Here is a 12,970-nt window from a genome sequence, read left to right on the forward strand (position 1 = left end):
AATGTGTGTAAAGCACTTGGGACAGTATTTGGCCCAAGGCAGGAGGAGTATGTTATATGCCTGAGGGCAGGTACATTCTTATAGTCGCACTGGGCAGTCCCCATGCAAGGTACCAGCAATGAAGTAGTGAACCATGTGAAGTCCCCACCCTTAACAGCTAACTGGGTGAGGGTGGAGTTGTTGAGGGACAGGAAGTACCTAAGGGGACACAAATACTGCTGCACCACCCAGGAACACATATTCCCCAGATACACCTATGTGCCTGAGTGGGCGAAGGAAACTGCTGCCTAGCACATGGGAGTGGTGACAGGCATGGCTTGGAAAGGTGGATGTGGGGCTTGGGTTATAAACTAGACCTGTAGGCATGGTCTCTGTCTGCCCAGGTCAACATGTAAGTGCTCTGAAGGGCTGCTCTTTTTGTCTTTTTCTACCTACGTGGGCCTCCTGTCATGATGTGAGTAGGGTCTCTCTCTCTCTCTCTCTCTCTCTGCCTAACGTGTGAACGTTCTCAGTTTTTCTGAATAAAGTTTAACATTCCTGAAAATCGTACTCTTTCCTCAAATCTTTGTTGAGATAATCCATGATAGACCTTTAAACATTGGGGAAACATTTAAAGTGCTGGTCTATCTCCCTCTGCCCCAATACAGAGTGAAGGGTAAGAAAATAATAAATAGGGGGCCGGGTGGTAGGTAGTGCAGCGGGTTAAGTGCATATGGCACTAAGTGTGTATGGTACAAAGTGCAAGATCCAGTTTGAGCCCCTGGCTCCCCACTTGCAGGGGGGTCGCTTCATAAGAGGTGAAGCAGGTCTTCAAGTGTCTGTCTTTCTCTCCCCCTCTCTGTCTTTCCCTCCTCTCTCGATTTCTCTCTGTCCTATCTAGCAACAACAACAGCAATAATAACAACAGCAACAAAATGGAAAAAATGGCCTCCAGGAGCAGTGGGTTCATAGTGGAGGCACCGAGCCCCAGTGATAACCCTAGAGGTAAAAATAAATCAGTAAAGAAAGAAAGAGAGAAAGAAAGAAAGGAAAAAAGATAGAAAGAAAATAATGAATAATGTTGGGGCCAGGGGTGTAGGGAAGGTATTTAAAGAAGTGAAGCAGAGTAGAGATTTACAGAAGATATATTTAAAACAGTTCCAGAAGAGGTGGGGTGGTGGAGAGCATGGAAGGAGTGACAGGAAGTCTGCTGAGTTAAGGAAGCAGAAGTTGGCCATGACTTTCGGTTGTGGAGCACTGACAGCAGCTTAGAGAAAGTTGCGCTCTTGCACCTTGTTTTATTTTTAGGTCTCCTCCTTCTTCCTCTCCCCCCCTCCTCATTCTTCTTGCCAATAAGAATAAAAATGGAGCTCTGTTCCTGGGGAATACCATGTGACCAACAAGAAAGTAAGTGAGTGAGTGCATTCCTCTCTCTCTCTATCGTTCTTTCTCGCTCATGTCCTAACATGTTTTGTTTTCAGTAAAGTTTAATTTACTTGGATTAAAAAAAAAGAATAAAAATAGACACTGGAAATATCTAAAGTTGAATGGGGGGGGTGGAGGAGGAAAGAGCAATTCTTCAAAACAGGGCAAAGATGACCTCAGTTCCAAAGGTTCATGTTTAGTGGTCCCGCTGAGGAGCACTCGCTGCAAACTTGGGATTTCGTTGACATTTCAACTCTAATTTTGGAAAGTTGTGATCAGGTGTAAACATAAGAACTTGCAGTGAATGGTTTTTATTTAAAAAAAAAAAAGAGTCTCAAAGGTGTAAGTAGATGGAGAAACTCATCCAAGAGAATTGGGAGTTGCCATTTGCTGGAAATTCTTTTTTTTTTTTTTTTTTTATTTAAGAAAGGATTAATTAACAAAACCATAGGGTAGGAGGGATACAATTCCACACAATTTCCACTGCTGGAAATTCTTTCATGCAGTCTACTAGTGGAGGGGCAGTGTCTCAGAAGATATGGAGTATTGAACACAACTGAAGTTTTAAACTAGATAGGCCATTTATTTTAGGTCAAATTCTAGTAGCCATGTCCTTATATGTAGGAGAAATATTTAGTGAAATATCCAGGTATTGCAGAGTAATTTTCAATGCTAAAGATAATGGAAGGAGGAACAATTATACAAAGATACTACCTTAACATTGTTAACAATTATACAAAGATACTACCTTAACATTATTAACAATTATACAAAGATACTACCTTAACATTATTAACAATTATACAAAGATACTACCTTAACATTATTTGAAGAGATAACAAATCTAGAGACTACCAGGGGTCAGGCAGTGACACACCTGGTTAAGTGCACACACTATAGTGTGCAAGGAGCTGGGTTTAAACCCCTGTTGTCCACTTTTAGGGGGAAAGCTTCACAAGTGGTGAAGTAGAGCTGCAGGTGTCGTTCTGCCTTTCTCTCTCTCTCCCCTCTCAATTTGTCTCTGTCTCTATCCAATAATAATAAAAAACCCCTAGAAACTACCCATCAATAAGGGGATGGTGAAGCATGGAGGACATGGAATATTGTTTGGCCCGCAAAAGAAATAACCAGAAAGTTGTGTACAATCTATACCCTTAAGTGATCAAATGAAGTCAAAATAAGTTGTGTCGTAATGTGTGTACTGCTTCCATCTTTGTAAAGAAAACCCCATAAATAACTATATTTTCACACATTTATTATCAAATAATTATATAAGAACAGAATGAATATTACCTCAGGAGTGATGAGAGGAGCGCTTATTCAACATCGGTTGTTTTATTGACTAAACCAAGTATGAATTATTATACTCCTGCAGCTTGAAGATTGGTTTTTAAATACATCAAAGAAGCAGCTTGAATCAGATGTCAAGAGACAGAAGAATGGGGCCTGGTGGTGGCATACCCAGTAGAGAGTAAGTAGAGAGTATATGTTGCCCTGCTCTGGATCCCTTCTCAAACCCTCAATGCTCACCTGCAAGGGTGAAGCTTCATGAGTGGTGAAGCAATGTTGCAGGTGTCTCCATTTTTATCTCCCTCTCTAACTCCCCTTTCTATCTCAATTTCTCCATGTCCTATCAAAAATAAAGGAGAGAGAGAGAGAGAGAGAGAGAGAGAGGGAGGGAGAGAAATGGCTGCCAGGACTGATGGCACCCAGCCCCAGCAATAACCCTAGTGGTAATAATAATATAAAAGTAAGTAAGAAGAAAAAAAAAGCAAGAAGAAATTAGGAAAAAAGTTCTGGTGACCCCACATACTATTTAATTTATTTTTTGTAATATAGAATTTTATAATTGATAAATTATAGATTCATAAATAAAATATTGTTTTAAGCAAAAAGTTATGTGAAGTTATTATGCTGTAATAATAACTTCACATAACTAAATGTTGAACTAAATTTTAAAGTGATCTGATGTGAGATCAAAGCAATACAGTTCTCCTCTCACTAATCTGTGGGAGAATTAGACATCACACTCCATTGGTTGTTGGTCCTGTGGTCACCGTTCTTAGACCAGTTAGATACCTTAGACCAAAGATACCTCTAGATCATCCTGAACTTCTGAAAACTGGGTCAAAGGTCCACTGACACTTAATGTTATGATCTCTTTCTGCTATGTCACAAAATCTGACACTGTCCCTCTTCAAACAATGTCGCATTATTTACGTTCCAAAAATTCTCAGTGTGATGGCTAAAGGTGTGGACACAGGAGTTGGAAAGCTTAGGTTCAAACCCCAGCTCTGTTGTGGGATAGCTGTTTGACTTGGCAAATTGCTTAATCTTCTTTGCCTTTTAAAGTAGGAATGATACTTGTATTCCCAAGGCAAATCACGAGACTAAAACAAGTCAATATTTAAAAATACCAAAGACAATGTCTTCCCTACATTGTTGTAGTTACATTGCTTGCCACCACCACTCACTCACACGGTCAGTAGGTCAGTGTCAGTTCTGTTTTTAGCACACAACTTTATATTTTAGATAATTTAAAAAATATATATGATGCTGGGGGAATGAACCCAGGACCAAGTTGCCTCTCTGAGCCAATGTTGTTATACACACTGAAAGAGAGAGAGAGAGAGAGTAAAAGAGAGAGAAGGAGGAAAGAGGAAGAGACACCAATACACCCCTACCATCCATGGGACGTCCCTCCCCCTTGATGCTGCCCATGGTGCTTTCATATGGTGAGCGGAATCAAATCCGGGGTTTATCACATTTACATGTAATAAGGAGCGCACTCCACCCACAGAACTACCTTCTGGCTCCTAGGACAAAACTTTTTGGATCTATTTTTGTGTTGCCTCAGTAACTACAAAGTGTTCTGAATACGTTTCATCACATGATTCTCTTTCTCAAAGTGCTTCCCTTCACATTCAACCCTTGGATTTTTGAGAAACTTAGGGAGAGCCTCTCCTTCCTCTTTGACTGGTCAGCAATCAGCTCAGTGCCTAGCACTAAGCTCAGGCTACACTGATGCTGAAGGGATAAAAGGAAAGATGGAGGACAGCTTCATCCCTGAGATCCTTCCTTATTTAGACTGTTTCCAAAAACACCCCAGAAAGACTTAGTGCTTCACATTTTGGTGCTCTTAGTACATGCGTCTTGTTGGGATACATTGCTTAATTTATCTTGTTTCAGATCAGTCATGTTCAAATTTTAGTCATGTGCTTCTTGGCTTATAGCTGTATCTTCCTTTAGTGTCTTGTTCTCCCCCCCCCCCCCATCTTCTCTGTCGACTAGAAGAATATGAACCTGGCTCAGTTTTAGTCAAATGGGCCAGGAAACTCTAGGTGGGAGAAAATGCGGTGTTGCCGTTTTCTGAGGTCTCCTAAAGACAGTGACTAGAATTTTAAAAGGGTGTTTTAAATTCTACAATATAAGAGAAAAAAGCCAGTCCTTAGATGAAAACCCTTTGGATCTTTAGAAAATGCTACCCAGACCCATGTCTCCATTTCATCTTTCCTCTCAGCTCCTCCACTTTCATGGTATACTGAAGTGATAATGATTAGGAAGAGACAGGTATTTAAAGGGATCCCTTAAAACAACTGAGTTAGGAAGGGATTCAGTTCAAAGAAGACCTTTCCACTTGAACAGAACCAGCCTTGCACAAGTCAAAACAGACCATTCATTTCCTGTTTAAAGATAAAATATTATATTAGATAGTAAAAGGGTTCAGATGAGACAGCTCCTGTTTTCTGTGTGTGTGTGTGTGTGTGTGTGTGTGTGTGTGTGTGTGGTTATGGGGGGTGGAGAAGGATTTGCAAAACCTATTTCCATTTCCTAGTACACAGAAACAAGATATACCAATCTGTTATAAATAAACCTGGTGTGCCCTCCAGCATTCGTCATGACTTCTCACTTGTCGGCTCAATCTGTGAGAATGAGATTACATGAAAAGCCGTCCTAGACTTTATAGCTGAGAAAGATATATTGATTATATAAATAGCTTTATGTAGCTATATATCTTCATAAAACAACATGCATGTCTGGAGATCATGTTGGTCTGGAAAAGCCTGCCCTATGCCAGATATTATTTATTTAAATCAAGAAAGACAGCCTTGCTGGCAACCATTCATGTCTGGTCATGCTCTCATGGTCAAACACAGATAATCTTACTTTGGGGGTGTGCATGAGTCGATTACAGAAAGGAGGGCTTTAACTCCTGTGTTTACATCAGAATCAGCGGGGAACTATTTCAGATGCTGAGACTTGCAGCAGACATAACTGATTTAGTCTCCCTTTAGATTTTGAACCCATATGGAGAATGGCATTTCAGCTTCAGCTTCTAACTTCTGGGAATTCTGTTGTGTAATGAAGTGATGAAAGGCCTAGGTTCCCACTGGTCAGCATGTATGAGGCATTTTCTGGCACGACGCAGATGATAATTCCCAGTGAGGGAGAGCTTGCGTGGCCTCCTGCCCTTCAGTGGGTTGTCTGGGGGCAGAGCCCCCATGAGGCAGTGGATGGTCCCCTTTGGGGATGAGTTTCATACTCCCCAAAGAGTAGCTACTTACATCACACACATCTCCATGGCAAAATAGTCCATGAACAGAAGTGGCGTTGAGTTCTTAGGGATTTACCAAGACTCAAGAGTGACATACTCTTTAAGGTTAAGTGTTTTGCATAAGACATTCTCTTAAGCCTTACTTTTGGGAACACTCCGGTTTTGGGGTAGAATACCCCAAGGAAATGTGTTCGAGCCCCGTGAGCCAGTTATCACACTTTCAATTTCCTCTCACTGGGAAAGTCTCGTTCTTATTCTACTCAAGGACAACTTCATTTATCGTGTATATAATAACATGCACTAACTGCTTTGGGCTGAATGTTTTGTCTCCCTTAAATTTGGATGCTGAAGCCCTATTCCCCATGAGGGTGGTATTTGGAAGGGAGACATTTGTGAAGTAATCAGGTTTTGGTGGGGTCATAATGGTATTAGGGTTCTTATAGAGGAAGGTAAAGCTCTCGCTCTCTCTAATGTAAGAGGCCCAGCTAGAAAATGGCTTCTTGTAAGCAGCCTCCACTGGACACTGAAAGTGCTGGGACCTTGATCTTGGATTTTTTGTTTTCAGAACTGTGAGAATTGGTATTTACTACTTAAAGCATGTAGGCATGGTGGTGCATATGGTCAATTGCACATACTGCAGTGTGTAAGGACCTGGGTTCAAGGACCCCAGTCTCCACACGCAAGGGGCAAGTTTCATAAGTGATGAAGCAGTGTTGCAAGTCTCTCTCTCTCTCTTTTTTTCCCCTTCCCTTTCCCTCTCAACTGTTCTGTCTCTATTCAAGATAAATAAAGCAAACAACACAGTCTATAGAATTCTTTTGTAGCAGCCTAAATGGATTAGGGCTCTAACAGTAGATGGGGGAAAAAATAATAGATCCCTTTAGATCTTAAAGTGCTAATAGTATAGTCTATATGGGTGTTGGTTTTCATTAATACACACCTGGAGCTAACATGAGGTTATAGCGCAATGTCATTCCAGAGTTTTTTTTTTTTTTTTTACTAAGAAAAAATGTGTATGACATCATGATAAAAAGCAATAGTTGAGGTATCTCAAACTTTAGCTGATTCCTGTGGCATTATAAAATTAGTCCAACCTGGAGGCCAGGTAGTGGCACACCTAGTTGAGTGCTAGTATGTCAAGAACCTGGGTTCGAGTCCCTGGTCCCCACCTGCAGGGGGAAAGCTTTGCAAGTGATGAAGCAGTGTTGCAGGTGTCTCTCTGTCCCCCCTTCCCTATTGCTTTCTGACTATCTCTATCCAAAACAAAAATTAGTCCAACCAGGGAGTTGGGTGGTAGTGCAGAGGGTTAAGCACACGTGGCATGAAGCATAAGGACCGGCATGAGGATCCCCTGGCTCCCTACCTGCAGGGGAGTCACTTCACAGGCGGTGAAGCAGGTCTACAAGTATCTATCTTTCTCTCCCCCCTCTGTCTTCCCCTCCTCTCTCCATTTCTCTCTGTGCTATCTAACAATGACGACATCATTAACAACAATAACTACAACAATAATAAAAAAGGGCAACAAAAGGGAAAATAAATAAATAAATATTAAAAAACATAAAAAATTAGTCCGAACTGATAAAGAAAAATTTAGGGCTTATACAATCAATACAACTAGAGGCCAATGACTGGAATAGGCATCACCAATGTATAAATTCAAACATAATCTCTGCAGCAGCACTGCTTAAAACGCACATGGGTTTCACTGGCAGGGGGGAGTGGCCTGTCCAGCAGCGACTTAAGTCTCATTATACAGATAGTCTTTTGTCAGTTTTATAAGTAGAGTCTGATGGCACAAGGTTGATAAGGGGAATGAAGAAGGGGAGACAGGAAGTCTGAAGAAGCTGTGACACTCATCACTTCACAGGTTGTTATACCCAGGAAGACTCCCCCCCCCCCCCAGCCCTCAAGATTCCAGGAACAGCCCTTGCCCAGTAGCAGAGAAAGCAGAGCAATAAGGTCAGGTACACTTTGTAGGTGTGTGTTCAGGGAAGCCTTCCTGAAGACTGACTTGGAGGCAATCAGAGTGCAATTCTTAAACTTGTATGTGGCTTGCAAATCACTCTAGGTCATCTGGTGTGTAGTCAGTTACCAGTAATTGCCCCGGGAGTCTCATCCGTTCTGTTGAAGATTGTAGCGCATCTGACCTTTGTCTTATATTTAATCTTATTTGCATCACACTTCTTTACTCACAGCGTTGAAACATTATCTTGCAAACTGGATTAATCTGCAAGCAGATTTTAAAGGAAGGGCTATGGTGTCTCTTCCTCTTTTACAAGAGCACCAGTACTAGGGGATTAAGGCCTCACTCTGATGCCCTCACTTAACCTTTGTCACCTCCTCACAAGTCTTACTTTTCTCCAAATATAGTCACAGTGGGAACTGAGGTTTCAGTGTTTAAATGGGGATGAGCAAAGGGGCGCAAACACTGTATTCTTAAGTATGCATCATAGTCAATATCCAACATTAAATATTTATATTAGTTAAAGTATAGCTAGTAGACTTTATATAATTCTTTGTATAACTACTTGACATGATGGCATTCAAAAACTAGTGAACTCAATGGCTATTCTAACTTTCTAACATAAAAATCTGCTCATTGGGTTGTATGTAAATTACACCCTAATAAAGAATGAACAGATAATGGAAAGAGTAAAAAAAAAAATGAATACAAGCAAAGATATTTAGTTTGAATCAAGTTAACTAGCCAGTTAATGATGTTATTACTATCTTATAATAACGAATGACAAGACTCTTCATTTTTACAGAACGTCATGGCTTCATGGTTTACAGAACTTTCTGACCTGCCTAATCTCATTTCCACTATAATTTCAGAGGTTTACTAAATACCTACCTAGACTGAATGCTGTTAGGGTTCCAGCAAGGAGGGGCAGAAAGGCAGTCTGCCTTTGCCATAGCCTGGAAGATTCTTACCACTATACCAGGACATAGATATCTGGGCGATTTCTCTGCCAGAAGGGTCAGTGAGACTGAACTTTCAGAATATAGCCCTTTCCAACACACACACACACACACACACACACACACACACACACACACACACACACACACTACTACTACTACTACTACTAAGACTCCAGCAAGGCATTTAAGGAAGAACCCTGCTACCACCTGGTTTCATGGTGAAGGTCCTTAACCAAGAGTCTTGCGCCTGGAACAGCATCCAGAAAGGATAATTAAAATTAATAGTACTAACAAACAGCCAGACATGTTGACATGACATGACAAGGCTCAGTCTGGTCCTTTCAAGTCTGAAATAGCCCAGAGCTGTCTACAGTGGGCTATGAGATGTGACTGCAGAGAATTTATGCACTTGGTGGCTACTTCTAGACTTCTGACAGCAAATGCTAATTGTTCACTTTTAGTCAAGAAAGCCTGACAATGGTTTGAGCTGATTTTTAGGTTTACCTCCAGAGAATACCATTTCCTTAGGCTGTCACCCATGTTGTGTCCAACATCTTAATCTGTAGCAACCAGCTCAGTGCCTGAAACATTACAAACATTAGATGCTCAACAAATCTTCATTAGGGATGGGCATAGTGTGCCTGGTAGAGTGTACATGTTACCATGCTTAAGCACCTGGGTTGGCAAACGCTAGAAGAAGAAGAAGTACCTGGGTTCAAGCTCCTGATTCCCATTTGCAGTGTGTGTGTGTGTGTGTGTGTGTGTGTGTGTGTGTGTGTGTGTATCTCCCCTCCCCTCCCAGCTTCTCTCTGTATCTATCCCAAAGGAAATAAAGAGAGAACAAAAGACTTTTAGGAGAGGTGGATATGTCTTGCAGCCACTGAAGTGATAACCTTGGTGGCAATAAACAACAACAATAGCAAAACAAAAACAAAAACCAAATACTTATTGAACAAGAACACACACTTTACAATTCTGAGCTTTTTTTTTTTTTTAATTCTGAGCTTTGAAGTGGTAATCATGTACCAGGTTCAGAAGAAAGTCCAAGCCTTGTCAATCTTTTTTTTTTTTGCAGAATAGTGAGAGAAGAAAATAAAGAAGTGCATAGAAGTATCTTGAATAAACACGGTCTAGTTTTTCTTGTCAGTATCTAAGTTTGCTAACTCCAGGTGAAATATTCCAATGCTCTGTCAAAACATTTACACATGCTTTGCTAATTGACAGTCAAGGATTGTGGGAAGCCCTTAGCATCTCTATAGCTCTTAGTGATCACCACCGATTCTAGGCTTGTCCATGGCATGGCTTTGATGGGACTGTTGTGGCTAGAGTCTTAGCCTGACCAGTAAAGGACTTAGCCTCTACTTCCTGGCTCAGTTATCATCCTGGGTGACATCACCACATAATTCCAGTAGGCTCTGCCCAGGGCACTATGGCCTGGGAGGTTTAAGGTAATGATGACCAAGAGGCCTGGTATTTGTTTGGGCTTGTCTTTCTGGCGATCATAGGACATTTGTGTTGGTGAAGGTCAGATACATCAGTCTAGCTGGAAGCACAAATGCCCTGCCTGTGTGTGGTATCTGCCATAATCCCTTCCTAAGAGTCACTAGAGTTTCAGAATGAGAAATGCCTTCCTCACTGGAGGGCAGTCAGTGAGGCTCTGACATTCCACAGCCAGTTGAGTTAATCCCTTGTAGAGGTCCCAGAGATATTTCCACTGCTGCTGTCTTCCCTTCTAAACTGGTCATCCGAATATGATAAATGTCTGACTACTAAGATTAGATATTCCCTCAGCCCTCACTCTGTAAACTGAGGTGATTCTGAATATGAACATTAAAGAAGGAGAAAGAAGGGAAACATTGTTAGTTGTATGATCTAAGATGTGGCAGTCCCTATGGTTAAGAAAAAAAGATTCTCTTGAATGGAAAACCTAACTGAAAGTCTACTTAGTAGAAAGATTTTTTTCCCCAAGTTTTATTCATGTATTTCTATGAGAAAGGAAATGAAGGAGATACTCGCACGCACATGCGTACACACGAGGGGGGGGAGAGAGAGAAGAGACCAGAACACTGCTCAGTTCTGCTGTATGTCGGTGCCAGGGACTGAACCTGGAGCCCCTGGGACCTTCGACATGCAGGTCCTTTCCTTTAACACAGACCTGTCTCTACACCCCCAATCTGTATTTTAAGAAGAAATAATATTGTGCTTTTGGAAGCACAATTGCTCTGTCTCTCCTCTCTCTCTTTCTCTTCTCTCTCTCTCTCTCTCCCTCTTCCTTCTTTCCTTTCTTTTTTTGTGGAATAGGGTCTTGCATATGTGAGATTTTACCACTATGGGCTATATGTATATGTATATGTATATGTATACGTATACATATATATACATGGCACATATTGCTGGAGTTTCCTCTGATGCCATAGCATCTCCATGTGGTACAGGGGCTCAAACCTGAGCTGCACACATGGCAAGATACATAATCTACCCAGTGATTTATCTCTCCAGCATTCTCACCCACATTTAATTATTATTATTATTTTACCAGAGTATTGCTCAATGCTATTGGTGATGCCGGGGACTGGCCCTGGGACTTCTTGCATATTAGTCCTATATGCTATCTCCCTGGCCCCAGGGTCAGTTTTAATGGCAGCAAGTTAACTTAGTAAGCTCCCTGTGCCCTGTGCTTAGCACCCTGGAAACCTGGAGAAACACAAGCCAGAAGCCTAAGATACTTCATGACTCCTTTTGGGTGGAGAAAAATTCAGGTGCCCTCTAAAATAAGATAAAGGAAGCATGAACTTTCCAATGATGTGTTCAGGGTCTTGGAAATTCTCAAGTCTCAATGTGGAGTTTCCTGGCTGGTTCAGTTACATTCTCATTAGGTCATTGGATGTTGTCTGTGCTGACAGCCATGCTAGGTGATGGAAATTCCAAAGGGAGTAGGTGCAGGTCCCAGTGGGACAGAACTCACTAGAGAAGGAAGGAGACAAACACAAGCAAATGCTAGTCAGAGACTTAGTGCAAAGAAAAGGAAGAGAGAAAAGGAGGAGAAAACAAAGCCCAATGAGGGTCTACTCCCACAAACCACAGAAAGTTCAACTGTCACACCAGCTTTTGCATGAAGAGAAATTTGCTTGATTCTTATCTGAATCCACCATCACAGAGTGGAGTCTACTAACTCAAGTCTACTAACTCTTGGTTTTCCATGAAGGTTCTAAAAGAACACCATAGTGGTGATACCCTTTATCTGGAGAATCATCTTCCCAGTGCAAAAATCAATGTTGGCATACATTTATTTCCAGGGAAGAAAATTCAGAATATCATGTATTATGCATGGCCTTACACTTTTCTCTGTTCACTTAATACTATCTCAAAAGCATTTGCTTATGTCTTTAAATATATTGTTAATTCTGGCACAATCCCAGGGAATTCTTTATGTTCGGGAATCTGCTTCATAGCACCTAACAGAATTCAGAGGAGGGCACTCCACGCAAATAAATTAAAAAGTCTTACTTAGGTCAATGTAAAAAAAAATTAAAAGTAGAAAGATAAATTATTTGGCCCAGAAACAACATGCTGGACCAAGTATAATATACCAAAATATCAGTCTTAAAAAAAAGTCAAAGGAAAAGATTATGCTCAGAATAGCTCCTGGCTGACAGGCCTCCTGGTTATTAATTCAAATGTCCCTCCTATTGGTACTGTTAATGACTTCAAACAGATCTTGTCTCCCTTTATGCATGGTGAAAGTTGGACTGATTCCAAACAAAATAGCAGTAGCAGAAGGGAGCCAACATTCACAGCATTGTTAGATAACACCAACTATTAATTTTCTTCCACAAGTCCCTTTTCATTTTTCACAGATATTTTTTGCACAGTTTAAATCGACAACTTAGATGTTCCCAAAGCTTGTCAAGATCTCTTAGTGGAGAAAAGAATAAAGAGGAGGAGGAGAAGAAGAATGGTAAGGGTAAGAAGAAGGAGAAGAAGAAGGAGAAGGAGAAGGAGAAGGAAGAAGAAGAAGAAGAGGAAGAAGAAGAAGAAGAAGAAGAAGAAGAAGAAGAAGAAAAAGAAGAAGAGGAAGAGGAAGAA

General features: G+C 41.1%; 1 long non-coding RNA gene across 4 annotated transcripts in view; it reads left to right on the plus strand.

The window, feature by feature from the left end:
• Positions 1-1,130: 1,130 nt before the first annotated feature.
• Positions 1,131-12,970, plus strand: part of LOC132542484 (uncharacterized) — a 36,907-nt gene continuing 25,067 nt past the window's right edge. The window contains exon 1 of one of the 4 annotated variants that reach the window (XR_009553494.1): positions 1,131-1,386. This is a non-coding gene — a long non-coding RNA (uncharacterized LOC132542484). Of the gene's footprint in view, positions 1,387-2,863; positions 2,876-12,970 lie in introns of those variants that run through there. The other 3 variants (XR_009553493.1, XR_009553491.1, XR_009553495.1) reach the window with 3 other exon arrangements.

The sequence above is a fragment of the Erinaceus europaeus genome, chromosome 13 (assembly GCF_950295315.1).
Source record: "Erinaceus europaeus chromosome 13, mEriEur2.1, whole genome shotgun sequence".
NCBI lineage: Eukaryota > Metazoa > Chordata > Mammalia > Eulipotyphla > Erinaceidae > Erinaceus > Erinaceus europaeus.